The sequence below is a fragment of the Ambystoma mexicanum genome, chromosome 14 (genome assembly GCF_040938575.1).
Source record: "Ambystoma mexicanum isolate Mex_15411 chromosome 14, UKY_AmexF1_1, whole genome shotgun sequence".
In the NCBI taxonomy this organism is placed as follows: domain Eukaryota; kingdom Metazoa; phylum Chordata; class Amphibia; order Caudata; family Ambystomatidae; genus Ambystoma; species Ambystoma mexicanum.
Genome location: NC_090940.1, coordinates 249639624 through 249656181, shown reverse-complemented (window position 1 = coordinate 249656181; position 16558 = coordinate 249639624).

The following is a 16558-nucleotide window of genomic DNA, read 5'->3' as shown; positions in this document are numbered from 1 at the left end:
AATGTTTTCCTCCATACAGCAAGCACATGAGTGTGGAAAGTGTTAGACGCACTAACAACTTAGTATATATTTTTTAATATTTTTAAATATTTTACCACCTAGTATTATTCTGCAACATAAAGACATTTTTGCCCCCATTCTCCTGAGAATAGTGAATGCCTCATTCCAGGAGGGTGTAGTGCCTAAGGGACTTAAGAAGGTCACCATCACCCCTCTTGTAAAAAAAGCCGGCCTTGATCCAAAGGACCCAGCTAACCTGCGCCCAATAACAAATTCCAACTTTGTTCTTAAATTGCTGGACAAGGTAGCAACGCAGCAACTACAGAATTTTGTAGAGAATCAGGAAGCTTTGCACCAGCAACAATCCGGTTTCAGAGTGTCCCATAGCACTGAAGCAGCCATGCTGGACCTACAGAATCAGATGTTGAGCTTGCTTGACAAAAATAAGTTAGGGATGCTGATGCTTCTCGATTTAAGTGCCGCTTTCGATCTGGTAGATCATCAACTCCTCATCAAGGCACTCCGAGAGAACGTGGGCTGCTCCGAAGGAGCCATTGACTGGTTATTGTCATTTCTATCAAACCGCCAAGCCAGAGTCCATTGGGGCAGCAACTTTTCGGATCCCTGCGATATCCTCTTCGGAGTGCCCCAAAGGGCCAGTTTGTCACCAATGCTGTTCAACATATACATGCGCACTTTGTGCAGCATACTGGTGAAAGCAGGCGTGTCGTTTATGAATTACGCAGACGACACGCAACTTATTTTGGAACTGGGGGGTAGCCAGCATGCCACTGACAGCGAAGTGATTGCAAGGGGTTATAAGACAATAGACGATTGGATGCAGGCTAACTGGATGTGCCTGAATGATTCAAAAACTGAATTGATGTTGTTTGGTTCCAGTCATCAGCTAGCTAATCTAGGGGCAGAGTATAAATCCTTCCAAATTAAGAAAGCCATCATTTTGGTGGCCCCCAATGTGACAACCTTGGGCATGATGGTTAATTCTGCGGTTGATTCTCATGCCCAGACCAGCTATCTCCAAAAACACGGCTTATTATCTCAGGCTAATGAGATATATCAAGCCTTTCCTTAATGAATGTAACCTGGCCACCATTGCCAGAGCTATTATTCTATCACGGCTCGACTATGGCAACGCTCTGTTGTTAGGGGCCACGTTCAAGGACTTAGCTAGATGTCAGGTGATCCAGAACAGTGCGGTTAGGCTAGTAAAAAATCTGAAGAAGAAAGATCATGTCACCCCCGACAGGATCTCCCTTCATTGGCTAAGAGTAGAGGAACGTATAAAGTTCAAGGCTCTATCTTTGGTCCACAAGTGCCTATATGGTAAAGCACCAGAGTATTTGAAAAACAGCCTAGTCCTCTACACACCCAGGAGAAGACTAAGATCGGAAGGAAAGTGCCTACTGATCATACCCAATTTCAATTTGAAATCGGGGTTGGGTAGATCTTTTTTGGTACTGGCACCTAAATTGTGGAACAGCCTTCCCGATTCACTGAGGTCAGAAGCAAACCACCTTGTATTTAGGAAACGGATGAAGACATTCCTCTTCAGATAAGTTTTCTAGCGCTAGTGGCTGTCAGGTCTTCCATGCCAACTGTTTTGCGTCTCTTTACGCCTGTTCTCTTCTCTTCTATGTTGTAATGTTCAAGCGCCCTGATGCCTGCGGGCTACCGGCGCTATATAAAAATATATACATACATGCATAATATACTGAAATACAGAATTGCCAGTGAAAGAGGAAGGGAGTGTTCCTCAAGACAGATACTGAGATGCACAGAATCAGTTTAACATTGACTTCAACCACTGATTGGCACATAAAACAAACAGGCAGCTTTGACTTTGCAGGACAGAAAAGGTGTAAACATGGTACCAAATGATGTCATGAATAACAATACTGTGAAATATGTGTCATCAATGGACATGACATTTTTCATATTATGTCATGCCCTTTATGTCAAATAATGTTATGTGTATGCATGACCCTCATAGTTAAACTTAAACAAGAAAGTCAAGTGTTAGGTGGAGGGGGAAGGGAGGAGCCAGGAGTTGATGTGGCGGAGATAGCAGGTAGGGATCTGCTTCTGGAAGAAAAAAATCTATAGGGGCAGACATGTATTTCTCTTGAAAAATTATTTACTCAGACACCCCATGTAAAAGTTACAAGAAGAGATATAATTGTACAAACAAACACACAAGACAGATTGTTAGTGCAGACTTGAAAAGGTTTACACTGTGTTAAAATCATGAACATATCAATCTCATTGAACCATTTCTATTGACAATGTTTGTGAAATTAATGTAGGAGTAGCACTGAATTATCCACAAAAACAATAATTGTCCTGATTGCCAATGGATTGCAAAGCAACTCTATTATGTGAGACCTTGAACAACTCCTGGATTTGTTGTCAACAGTGCTTTACGTGCTAGGCATAGGCACACACATATCATGAGGTCAACTAAACTACAAGTCCAAGAATGTGATGGGGTGTTGGTAGAAAAGCAAGGATTGGCTAGAGCGTGGCCACTTTGCAGCTTTGATTGTTACTTGGAAAGTAAGTCCTCTCTACAAAAGAATGGGGTTTAGAACTGTGGCAAAATACCATTTCCCTTCTCCATGAAGGAACCAAATTGATACAGACAGGAGGAGTTAGACTTTCGTGAATCAAAGGATTTTACTTTTTTAAGATAAAAACATGGTGTCAGGTAATTTCTGGTAGGGGTTTCTGAACAAAACATTCCAGGAGGAAACAGCCATGGAAGGTTTCTCATCAGCCATAAACAAGACCAGGTTAGGGTATCATAAAAAATGTAGGGTTCTCTGGGTGCTAGTGTCTTAATCTCCCCTGAGATACATTTCTCATGCTGAAGTAGTAATAATGAAATATAACCATATGTCGAGCCTGGAGATCAATAGATTTGTCTTGCTCTTGCTTCCTCCCAGACGGCCCAGTTCCTTCCCTTGTAATGATCAAGTCAATAGTCAATAAAGATAATACAATTCTATCACAAGTGCATCTGCATGCTTCCTGTCTGAATCTGATCCAAAATACACTGCAGGGCCCTGAACTTTGTCTTCAGGTTTGGGTCTCCAGGAGTTCCCAACCCTGCGTCAGTGGGCCTGGTTCTGGGGACATCCTTTGGTGGGATCTCCAGCACTTGATACTGCCATAAAGTTTCTTCCAACCAGTACCGGCAGCTGCTAAATCTCTTCAGCAACAAAGAGCAGCAAAGACGGTTCCCATGCATCTGGGCCACAGGGGTCTTTGATCTGGGCCTTTTTTTATACCCCCTGCTCTCAGGTGCTTGCCCCATTGATTGACCCTTCCTGGGGCGGACAAACATGGACACTCTACTCCTTGCTTCTATTGCACCAGCTCGTTCCTCCGGTCCTCTACCATGGACTTGTCCGGCCCACTGGAACCTGCTTATTCACTAGGGGTAAGTGTCTCACCTGGTCTCCACCCTCCTAATTTGTACTTTGGTTTTCCAGGTGCCTCCCAGGGGTTGCCTTTGGCCAGCACCGTCATCCTTCTTGCTGCAAACTCCCTTCACAAATGCTTACCCTTCTCTGACAAACAACATCCTCTTAAATTGAACATCTCCTCCTCCAACCCCCTACTTCAATAAAACCTCAATTTCCCATCTTCCAACTTCCTCCTGCAATCGTATGCATTCTCAATGTGCCTCTAGCTCACCGCTGTCCTCCAAACACTCCTCTCCATCTCCAAATGGAATAGCCCACACATGAAGGCTGTCCAGGGGTTTCTTAATACTCCAATTCCTCCTTCCCCAGGCTGGAGTATAGGGGAACATTCAGCACCTGCGTGGTGTCTGCTGGCCTAATTTTGGATTGGCTAACGTACTTAGAATCAGGTGGTCTGTGCGAGTCTGTGCCTAAAGGTATTTTAAGGCCAGACACCATTTTGGAATTCAAATTGTTGATGTTGATGTGAGGGCTGTCCTTCTCTCACTCTGGAGCTGTGGTGAGTTTGTCTGTTATTTTTCAGCAGCTTATGATTTTTCATTATGTTTACCATGAAGAAGTACGCTCAGAGAAAACCCTTCCTGTTCTAGAAAACATTCTTTATAGTATAAATTACAAAATTATGTTTCATGCCACATGTGTTGTAATAGCCAGAGAATTGATCTATGTGTGTTCTGTGGACCGGGCTGGAGATGCCTTCCTAAACTGTTTGTGTTGCTACATTATTGGCATTGTTCCCATGACCAAAACTGATCTAGGAGAATACCTTGTCACACATGTAATTAGTTCCATTCAAGATTAAAGCTCCCTCTTCACAATATTGCCCATGTAGTGGTACTATTTATTTGACAAGCTTAAGGAACAATACGTTAGCTACGGGACACAACTTAAAGGTGCTTGCATCAGTCACTGGACACACTGTATACACTTGAGTAAAGGTGCTTTTGAAAACTAGACACTATAGACCAGTCTCAAATGCACATTATTGTTTAAGGAAGTACATATAAAATATCATATGAAAAGACCCATTTGTAAAATCAGTGCCTATAAATGTACAGAGCAAATGCAATTGGATAACCTTTAATAAAATAAGGATTGTATTGATTCATCAATAAAATAATATAGAAAATGGCAGTACAATAGTGCATACCCCTACACCCCTACAGAGACAGGGTCAGTGAATGATCATGAAGGAATTTTCCTCATGTGGGGGACAAAAGCGGCCACAGCAAGCACTCTAAATTGGAGTTAGAGAGCAGCTCTAGGTGCGGGACATTGAGGAGGAAGTGATCTCAACTCAGGATGGTGAGAATGATTCTGAGGATTAGGGGGTGATTATCTGAAGGTGGCTAAGTGGAAAATCACTATGTTGTGTGCCACAGCAGAAAGTGGACCTACCTGAGCGAGTGTAGGAGGAGCACCAGATGAGCCCCAGTGAGAAGAGTCCACACCCCCCTAAACAACTCACATGTTTGTGGGTGTGGGACTATTTCCGCACACCACCAGAGAAGGCCATGGGCGGGAAACTAAAGTCTTATGAGCAGTGGATTCCTGTTGGAAGTGGGGCAGGTGGGTGAGGAAGAGAAGGGTTTGGTGCAGCACCCTGGGAAGGATGGCCACAAGGAACTAATTTCCCAGTGATACAAAGAAATCTACCTGGCGAGTGAGTTGTCTGCTTCGGTGGAAGATGGTAGTGAATTGGCTGCCATCTCTAGGGGTGATAGGATATGATAAGTATTTCATAACATGCCTTTATACATGTGTTTCTATGCGTGAAAGAGAATGAGGGAGTGGAGAGAATAAGGGAGTGGGTCCTATCATGACTATACACATGGTGCAACAGGTCAGGAACACCATACTAAAACTCACACAACAGTCGAGCCTGCCCAATCAGTGCCAGTGGCACTGGCAATTGTGGCCATTGCATGTCTCTTTTACTGTTGCTGCCTCAACAAGTCGTTGTGCTGTTGTGCTGCCAGCAGCTGAATTTCTTTGAACATGACCTAATTGGCTAAATTATGAGACATAGAGGCACTTACTGCCTTTAATTAAAGTCCATTAGCGGCAAGGAGCTGGTTTAAGCATTGGTGGTGGGCAACCTGAGTAGATACTTGGAGCTCCAACACCCTCCCACCCTGTAGAGCTTTATGAAGGTAAAAGGGAATGATGCAGTCAGGGGAGTGGGACTGACTTTACAGGGACACTCCCCACCCATGAGACTGACAACAGTCTGTTAAAAAGCTGGCGACGCTTAGAAAAATCTTGAGAACTTTAGCATGTGGATCTTCCCTGAGCGAGAACCTTATTGTTTTTTTGAGTGGCCGTGCCATGTGGAAAAACTCAAGAACTGTTAGGGGTGGCAAAGCTGTGTTGGAGCACTAGAGGATATTAGTGGGTACCTGTACACTGTAAATAATCAAAACTTGAATCAATTTCTGTGCCCTGTGAGATAACACAACAAAATGCTCTGTGTGGTTGTGAACTGTGAAAAACCCCAAACAATGAATGGGAAGCTGTTCTCTGTAAAAAAGAAAAACAAAAAAAAAAGAAACCTGAGAACTTTAATTGGTAACAGTGCCCTGTCGGTGAAAATTAGAACTTTAAGGGGTTGATGTGCCCTGTGAGTAGGCCTGATGAACGTTTTGGCAATGAGCCTGGGAGTCTTTCAGTGAAGGCTTGTACCTACTATAGGAACAGGGCAGGTTTTTGAATTAAGAAGAATCCCAGATGAACTCACGGCAGGCTTGCAGGTCCCATGCAATGATGCATCATCCAATCTGGAGCAGCATATATTGTCATAAAATACAGGAGTCAACTTGGAACACAGAGTATATGTTCCATTTGCAGGAAATGCAAATAAGTGAAATGATAACCAACACGCCATCCCACTCTCTAGTAATGAGCGAGATCGTTGATTGTGGAACTGTCACTATTCCTGGTAAAGTTAGTAATGAGATGATTCACAACCGAAACGTCCCATACAACAAATTTTTTTCTCCAAAAAAGCTAAGGTAGATACTCTTATAGAATTTAAACTAAGTTCTATAAAGGATGAGACAACATTACAGTCTCTAACAGAGGAGCTATATGCAGCAATGCCGTGCATCAGCACTAAAACAATTTCACAAATGATGAACATGCCGAATATAGAAAATGGGGTGGTAAATGGCATAGTGAGTACTGTGGTGCTGCCCCCTTAAGGGATGTGCATGCAGTGGCGTGATGTTGCACGCCACCGCGTGCATTATAAATAAGGGGGGCGTTCCTGGCCGCAGCAGTGCGACCGGGGAGCCTGAACTGAATGGATGTCTGTGTCTGTGTGGTTGGGGGCTCACAGGGAACGCCACATGGGTCACAGAGAGACCCCCAACAATGGCGACGAGGTCGGTGCGTTGCCCGGGCCCGACGGTGAACATTCTTTCAATTTTTGACACAAAACGGATAACTTTGAAGATTTGGTTCATGCCGTAGGCCGTGCAGATGCCACGTGGCAGGTGGCCATTTTGGATTCCTGGCAGGGGATACTCACAGAGCTCCGGTAGGGCCCGTGAAGGGCATCCATGTCTAATTTTTGGAAAGGCTGATAGCAGGCAGCTATACCTGCCCACACATGCCCAAATTTATTTTTTTTTATTTTTTTTGGGCGAACTACATAGAGTGAAGGCGAGGAAAAGGGGGAAATCTGACAAGGCCTGCTTAGCCCTTATACCTCCCTGGCTCAATTTTTGGGACATCCATGCTGGGACACAGCACTTTGCAGCGGAGGACTCCCATCTCCATTGTCATCGTCATCATCATGCCCAGCTGCTGTGTATGGTGTGAGGTCTGGACTCGTGCTTCCTGTGTGTCTGGACTGGTGTCGATCAGGGCCCATGGTGGGGACTGGACTTTGTTGGTGGGGTAAGTTGAGGCCCCCAGTTCACGCTGGAGGTGCCTGTGCACTCTAACCTATGAATGTGCCTGACGACCAGGATGGTGGGCAGCCCGCGGACCGGCAGCAGCCTCTTGCCCAGCCACAGCATCAAGCTCAGCCCAGCCTGTGGCACAGCCTCAAGCCCAGCAACTGCCTCAAGCTCCACCTGTGGCACAACCGGTCATGCAGCAGCCCCTTCCAGTCATGGCGCAAATGCGGGCCCTGGCGGCGCTTCAGCCGATTCCGGAGTTCGATATCTCAGGCCCGCCATCCAGCCTGGGGCCCAGGTAGAAGAGGTGGGTGGACCGTTTGGACATGTACTTCAGGGCCACTATGGAAATGGATGATGACAGCAAGCTTGCAACCCTGCTGTATACGGCTGGACCTGCAGTGCAAGAAATCTTCGAGTCCCTCCAAACAGCTGACGCTTCATATTCCGCGGCAAAGACTGCTCTTCAAAATCATTTCTTGCCTCTTGCCAATGCTGATTATGAGAGGTTTGTGATGTTCTCAGCAGGGCAGCAGGAGGATGAGACGCTTGACACCTTCTATGGCCACCTCAGATGCCTGTCGTTGGCATGTGCCTCGGGTGATGCAGATGGCATGATCAGGACTATGCTCATTCAGGCTTGCTCATCAGGAAAACTGAGACAACAGGTGCTGAAGGAACCAGCACTACACTGGCCCACATCCTTGAGCTGGGGTGGTGCCACAAAGTGTCGGAGGCCCGGGCATCTAGAATGGAAGCTGGTTCGCGCCAAGTAAAGACTGAGGAGGTATGTGCCATGTGGCAGGGTGGCAGATGTGTCAGAAGATCAGGAACCGGCCCCTGTGACAGGGACGGGAGAGCTGGTGAGTCGTGCTTGAAGTGTGGATATGACTTACCCCACCCTGCTGAGTGCCCTGCGGCGGGGAGAACCTGCGGAAGGTGTGGTGTCGCGGATCCCTACTCCCGGGTGTGCAAGGTGGCCCTGCCAGTGATGGTGCCCAGAGGCCCGTTTCGGTCGGGGTTCCTCTGTCAAAATCACCCCCGAAAGTGGCCCCGGTCGACCAGGGCGAGCAGGGTGCCCCCGCGGAAGAAGAGGAAGAGGAAGAGAACATCTTTTTTGTGTCTAGTGTGGGGGCCCTCAAGTCGAAGAACAGATGCCAAACGTTATGGCCCATGGACATTATGATGCGATGGACACACCTCCCAGGATGGTCAGTCCGAAGGCCCATATTTTTGCATTCGGTGGGTCGGAGCCCATTCCTTTGGATGGGGCTTTTGTGGCAAAGGTGGAGCATGATGGCTCACAGATCACGGGCCGCTTCTATGTCACACCGGTGAGCACAAATACCCTCCTGAGTTGTGCTGCGGCGGAGGCGCTAAGCATTGTCAGTTTTGCCTACTCGTTGTATCTCGAGGACATTCATGATCTGCTGGACAAATATTCCGCCTTGTTCCATGGAATTGGCAAATGGCTGGTGACATGGTGAGGCTGCACATTGACGAATCTGTGCAGCCCATAGCCCTGAAACATCGGAGGGTGCCGTTTCATCTTCGGGAGCAGGTGGACAAGGAATTGGACAATCTAGTGAATCTAGACATCATCGAGAAGGTGCAAGTTCCGACACCTTGGGTCTCACCAATCGTGGTTGCAAGGAAGCCAAAGCAACCTGACTCTGTCCGCTTATGCATCGATATGAGGCTACCCAACAAAGCCATCGAAAGGGAGAGACACCTGACCCCAACCATCGACGATATCATTGCGAAGATACAAGGTGCTCGCTTCTTTTCAAAGTTAGACCTCAGGGTCGGCTATCATCAAGTCGTCCTGCACCCGAGTCAAGATACATAACCACGTTCACCACCCATCGTGGACTCTACCGATACAAGAGACTCAGTTTTGGCGTGTCATCGGCAGCTGAGGTGTTTCAAAACATCATCCGAGGTGCCCTCGCTGACCTGGATGGCGTTTTAAACATTAGTGATGACATCCTAGCGTTTGCCAAAACTGAGGTAGACCATCTGTGCAAGCTGGCCAGGACTTTTGAGAGACTGCAATCCCTGGGCCTCACGCTGCACAGGGAGAAGTGTGAGTTTCTGTGCTCGACCATCAAATTGTTTGGGTTTGTGTTCAAGGAAGGAGGTGTGTCGCCAGATCCGAGGAAAGTGCAGGACATTAAGAAGGCCCAACCGCCTGAGTCGGATGTGAGGAGTTTTCTCGGTATGGTAACATACTGTGGGCGATTCATTCAAAACCTTGCCTCCAGATCTGAGAGCCTGAGGGCCCTCACGGAGAAGGAAACGACCCGGCATTGGGGCCCTCTCGAACAGGCAGCGTTTGAAGACATTAAGAGCGCCCTCATGGCTGAAGACACCACGGTGTTCTTCGACCCCACCCTGCCGTCAGAAATCATTGTGGACACCAGCCCGTTCAGCCTAGGGGGCGTGTTGACACAGGTTGATCGGGATGGCGGTGTTCGCCCCATGGCCTACGCCAGTACGGCACTGTCCGACACCGAGCAGCGATACTCACAGATTGAATGTGAGGCCCTGGCAGTACTGTGGGGTTGCAGGCACTTCCGGCTCTACGTCCTGGGCTGCCCGGTGACTGTCGTGACAGACCATAAACCCCTGCTGCCCATATTGGCAGGGTCCTTGTCCAAACCACTGGCAAGGATCGAACGATGGATGCTTGCTCTCCTCGAGTATGGTGTCACATTGGTGTACAGGCCTGGTGTGAACAATGCGGCGGACTATTTGTCCAGGCATCCAGGTGTGGACAGCAGAGAGGAGCAGGACACATGTGCCGAGGAAGCAGACGATCATGTTCGCATGGTGGTGGAAGCAGCAACCCCCCAATTCCATGCCCCTCGAAGATCTGGAGGCGGCGGCGGCTCAGGATGAGTGTTTCCAAATACTGAAACACCATGCAACAAGGCTCATGGAAGACCGTGCTGGAGTCTCTGGCCGGGCGCACACAAGAAGCCAAGGTGGGGCTAGAACAACTGTGGAAGGTGAGGGAGGAGCTATTGTTCTCGGCATCCTGCCTCCTTCTAAGGGTTGACCGGATAGTCGTGCCCCAATCGAAGATCAATGAGGTGATCACTCTGGCCCACCATGGACACCAAGGCGCAGCCAACACCAAGGCCCGGCTAAACCTCAAGGTGTGGTTCCCTGAGCTGGAACGGAGGGTTGACGACTTTGTTGCTGCCTGTGTCTGGTGCCAGGCGGCGTCCCCACTGCAAAGAGAGCCGGCGATCAAAGCAATGCCCTGGGGGACGCGGCCATGGGAGGTGGTGCATGCAGACTTTAGATCCACCACACTGGGCACACATTTTCTGGTGATGGTCAACAAGTACTCCCACTATCCGGATGTCGAATTTGTAGACTCAGTGGCTTTTGAGCACGTGGTGGTGGCCATTGAGAAAGTGTTTGCCTCCCACGGATTTCCCCACACCCTGTGCTCAGACAACAGGGCGCCGTTTCAAAGCCAGTGCTTCTAAGAACTGATGGAGGGGTATGGGGTCCAACACAGGAAGATCACCCCGCTCTGGACGCGGGCCAACGGTGAGGCGGAGAGACTGATGAGGACGTTGAATAAGACCTTCTGGATCGAGCAATGCCAGGGGCAGTGCCTGCAGAGGGCTCTATACCAGTTCTTGCGAGTCTATCGCACCACCCCCCATGCCTCCACAGGAGTTGCACCAGCCTAGGCCCTGTTCAAATGTTGCCCCTGTGGGCTGCTGCCCGAGGTGGGGGAGAAAGAGCCTGGAGTGATCGATGATCAGCAGGTGGAGCTGGATCACCGTCTGTGGACGGAACAAGAGAACGCAAGGAGAGGACTCCACCCACAACGACTGGAGCCGGGAGATGAGGTGCTCATCAGGAACAGGCATCCCCATGGAAAGCTCTCTCTCCCATATGAACCTGAACCACTTGACGTGGTGGACGTCAAGGGGTCCATGGAGCCGGCCTCGAACGGGAGGTCAGCCGTCACCCGGGACGTGAGCTTCTTCAAGAAGCTAGGGGACCCCAGGACTCAGCCTCCCCTTGAACCGGACCGGATGGAAGTACCAGACGGGGGTGGAGGCCACTCCTCCATGCCCACATCCCCAGCCCAGGGAGTGCCACCCGATGGACTGCCCATGCGGAGGTAAGCGGGAGGTACCCCCAGAGGGCTGGGCGAGGGAAACCCGCTTACCTCAACGATTACGTGCTGGGACATGTTTTATAATTGGTCTGTGGGCCTCCTGTGTTAGTTATGGGGATCCAGGGTGGTTGTGAATAAAGGTGTGTGTGGGGAGTTTATGTTGATATTGTTTTGGTTTTATTGTTGTTGTTGGAGACTATTAAAATATTGTTGTTTGTCCTCATGGAAAAGGAGGAGTGTGGTGCTGCCCCCTTAAGGGACGCGCACACGGCGGTGTGACGTTGCACGCCGCCGCGTGCATTATAAATAAAGGGGGCGCTCCCAGTCGTGGCAGTGCGACCGGGGAGCCCGAACTGAATGGATGTGTGTGTCTGTGACTGTGGGTTAGGGGCTCACGGGGAACGCCGCATGGGTCACAGAGAGACCCCCAACAAGTACTAATCAGATGAACCCACTGGTAATTATTCTGGAAAATGTAAATGAAAAAGTAACGAAACATGATATGGGAGAAAATAAATCATTAGTAGATGTGATGCTGAAGAATGTGTTAATTCAAAACTTAACATCCATAACACTCCTGAAACCACTCACAATGAGGGAAATGAGGAGTGGGAGGCAACTTGTGGTACAGAGATGGAATCAAGGGAGATACAAAATGGTGGTGAGTGTTCGAATAATGAGAAGGGGAGAGAGATGGTTAGTGCTAGTCCCTGTGACACACTAGGTGTGATTGAAATAAGTCTTGAAGACTCTTCCTCCGAGATTAACGTAGTACCCACTGACAGAATTGAAGTTGATCTGGAAACTGGTCAGCTGATAGTAATTGAGACTAAAACTGATGAATTTAAACCTCTGGGCGTAATTCAAACGGCTGACAGGGAACCCATTATCTATACAGAATTCATAGCAGAGTTACAAATGAATGGACGTACCACAAGTATGCGTTCCAATGAAATGTTTGAGGTATTAGGACATTTGTTAGCTACATTAGTAGATAAATGTGAAAACATTGAAGATGTGCATTCCATACTATTACACAAAAGCATTAACAAAGGTAGAAAAACACTAAAAGATAGTAGTACTAATACTGACACAATAAATGGTACATGTAAGATAAACTCGATTCTTGAATCTAATGAGGATACCGAAATAGAAACAATACAAGATATGCAAGTACAGAACTATAATATCACTGAGAGTGGTTATAAATCACAGGATAAAGGAAAACATGACCTAATCCAAGAGCAGACAATGAAAAGTAATAAGAACAAAACAAAGTGCAGTACTAAGGCTAACAAAAAAATAAAAAAATTGAAAAAATCTCTCACGCTGATGAAAGACTTAAAAAAACAAAAAATGATGTATCATGCACTATCTAGTAGGGCCATCCATTACTGGAGAAACTGAAAAACAACTTTCTCCTGCCACCTGTCGTAATAGTGTGAGTGAAATTGTTATGCCAGTAACAGGAATAACTAGTATGATAAAGGAACGTGTCACTGTAGAACATGGACCTCCTATACCTATGGAAAACGCAAAGATAAAAAGCAAGCAAAAAAGACGAAGAATATACGCGATTATATGGCCGATTCAAATGAGCCAGACCATGTTGAGTTACTTCCAATGTGACAAAAGGGAACAAAACTTGCTATGAAACGGAGGAAAAAAGCTAAGAAAAATGTTGGAATTTCTGAGAACATACTTGTCAATATACAAAGTATTTTTATGGTAAAATCGGAAAGTGAAGGTGTAAGTGATCACAACACACATCAAGAAATAGCAGATTGTCCTAATTCTACCAAACAACAAGAAAAGACGTATAATGAATTGCCTAAAAACAAGATACAGGCGCTACAATGGCAAGTAAGTGATACAAATAAAAATAGCATAATACTTAACAGAAATCGTATCCTTGAATTATGCCAACAAATAATACCTCTTAGAATGATCACCTCAAAAGATCTATGGATTGTTGATCAATTAGTTGGTATGAATAGTGTAACTACTAAAATATGGTGTACAAATGAAGTGATCTTACACTACATACTACAATATTGCATGGAATTCAGAAAACTTGGATATTCATGTTAGTAGATCTATAAGAACATAACCAAACAGGAGTCACATAGTATCAAAAATCTCAGTACTACACCACAGCAAAGGGCTATGGATGTACCGGTGAGACAAAGCAATCTGATAGGAGCGAAGAGTGGCTTAAATGTGGCAAAGAAAACAGAAAAGATACAAGTAGACAGTGTCAGAATTACTCAACGGCTACTAGCAATGGCTCCCCGTTGCCTTTAAAGCACAATTCAATAAACAGCCTCGATAATATTAATGTGGTAATATCTTGAAACACAAGAGGAAATTCCCATTATACTGCAGATGAGGGAATGTTAGCAAGCATGGACCTAGTTTTTGTGGTTGCACTGCAAGAAACATGGATGTGTGAAAACCGCAAGATTGATGGGTGCTGCACCATCCAAAGACATGCCAAGAAAGGGCCTCTGGGGCGACCAAAGGGAGGGCTCTTGACATCAATACGTCATCCATGAACAGGAGTCAATACCATATGGTCCACAGATATGGTATTAGCGGTAATCATTCAATGTCAGAACTCTACATGTTCACCTATTCTTGTGATTAATGTATATATTCCTCCTAATGGTATTTTCAATAAGATTAATACTCAAACTATTCGGAAAATTCTGCAAGAGTGTGATCCTAAGCATTCAATTATTTTATTAGGAGATTTAAATGCTGTACTAGCAGACACTTTTAGTCAGGTGGTTGACAGTAAATCAGGACCATATAAACTTTACACTGCTAATAGACATGGAAAGGGTTGGAATTAGTTGATTCATACCTTTAAATTAAAGGTGCTGAATGGCAAAAGTCTAAGCGATCCGATGAGAAAACCTACAAAAATAGGCGCACTGAGTATGTCTACCATTGATTATATTATAATTGATGAATTGGCAGAGGATATTTTTAGTGATATGGCTGTTGGTAGTCGTAAAGAAAGTGACCATCTCCCCCTTTATCTGATTTTAACGAATGGTATGATAGACACACATGAATATGATTTAGTCGGAAATATCATGATAAACAATCCTGGGAATTGTATAATATGGAATCCAACCAATTTAGCAAAAGGTAATCAAATAGTGGTAGTCAAACTCACTAACTTTATTAATATGTTCCAAGTAGTTACTGACATTCGAGCGATAATTATAGGCATTTGAAAATGCAATAGCTGCAATAAAACGTGTCTTTGCGCAGAAACACAAATATACCTCCACATGTGAAAAATGGAATATAACTCACCAGAATAAGCCTAATAATGCTGTCCATAATGCAAAGAATCTGTTACGTAAAAAGATCAATTCAATTATAAACATCAAGCAGAGTGATGTACATGGGAAAATTAAAAACTGATAAATATGAATACAGGAAATGGCTTGGGTGGCACAAAATTGAGAAATCTAATGAAATTTAGCGAACTCTGGCCAAGCTATCTAGAGCAAATAATACTCAAGGTATATGGGCAGTAGTTAATCAATCGAAATAGAAAGTACTCCCTGTTTATTGTGTGGAAGAGCATGAATGGTCAGCTCATGTTGGTCAAACGTTGGGAGCCTTGAATCCTGCTGGCAAAATATCTGAAGTTATAATGAATGGAAATGTAGTCTGTCAGTTGTGGAAATTAAAGAGCTGATTTTATCTATACCTTCTTCAAGTGCAATGGGACCAGATTGCACGTGTAACGCTTTGATAAATTATCCCCGGACAAATGGGTTAATGCTCTATACTTATTATTTGGTTGGATAGGTAAACATAACAAGGTACCCACAACATGGCAGGAAAGTTCCATATTGCCAGTATACAAAAAAGGTAGCATGAAAGATGCAGGCAATTACCGTATGTTAGCAATGCTGGTTAGTCCAGCTAAAATGTTCTCTAAAATACTCCATAAGGAACTGATCCAATGGATTAATGAATGTCATGTTTTGCCACCAAATAATTTGCGAGTTTGTGCTAAATCATCGACCCTTCACAATATTACAATAGTGATTTCAGCAATAGAATATGCTTGGAAGAGACAACAGCTACCTGTGTAAGGGGTTTTTATAGATTTTTCTGCCGGATTCAATACGATTCTGAGAAACAAACTTCGGAACAAGTTGAAGCGGTGGAATATTCCACCTTGTTTGTTGTCAATGATCAAGCTATTATATTCGAATGCATCTGTAAAAGTGAATATAGATGGAGAGGGTAAAGTATCTGAGCTAATTGCAACATGCTGAGGAGTTAAACAGGGTTGCAATTTAGCTGCAACCCTGTTCAACTTATTTTTAGCGGACCTACCTGGGGCTTTCAACGCAATGATGCCAAATGACCTTAAAATTGGTCCTCTTAAAGTGGGTTGGCTTGGCTACGCGGACGATCTCCTGTTGTTGGAATACACACCGGGTGGTCTTCAATATAAAATATTAGCTCTAGAAATATTTGCTGCCAACAATGGGCTTAAAATTAATCTAAGTAAGACAAAGGTTACAGTCTTTTCAGGAAAATAGAACCGCTTAGCTTGGAAACATCTGAGATGGACTATTGATGGTCAGAGGATTGAAGTTGTGGAAAGTTATAGTAATCTATGAGTGATCATAGATAAGAATCGATCTTGGAAACAGCAGTGGATGGACATAAAATCTAAATGCATGAATATTACTATGATGCTAAGCCATTTTATTGAAAACAAGCAGGGATTTCCATAACAACGATATTGCTGCTATACGAGGCAAAAATAGTATCATCTCTTTTGTATGGCACAGATATGATATGCTATTTCATTTATATCGCTCTCATACACAAGTGTTTCAGAGCGTGACCAAGCAAAGGGAAGGGAACAAGGGAGAATAAAAACAACGATCTTACTGGCCCATTGACATCAAGAGCGCCTAAGTGCATGAAAAAGGGAAAGGGGCAGAGTGCGAGCAAGGGGG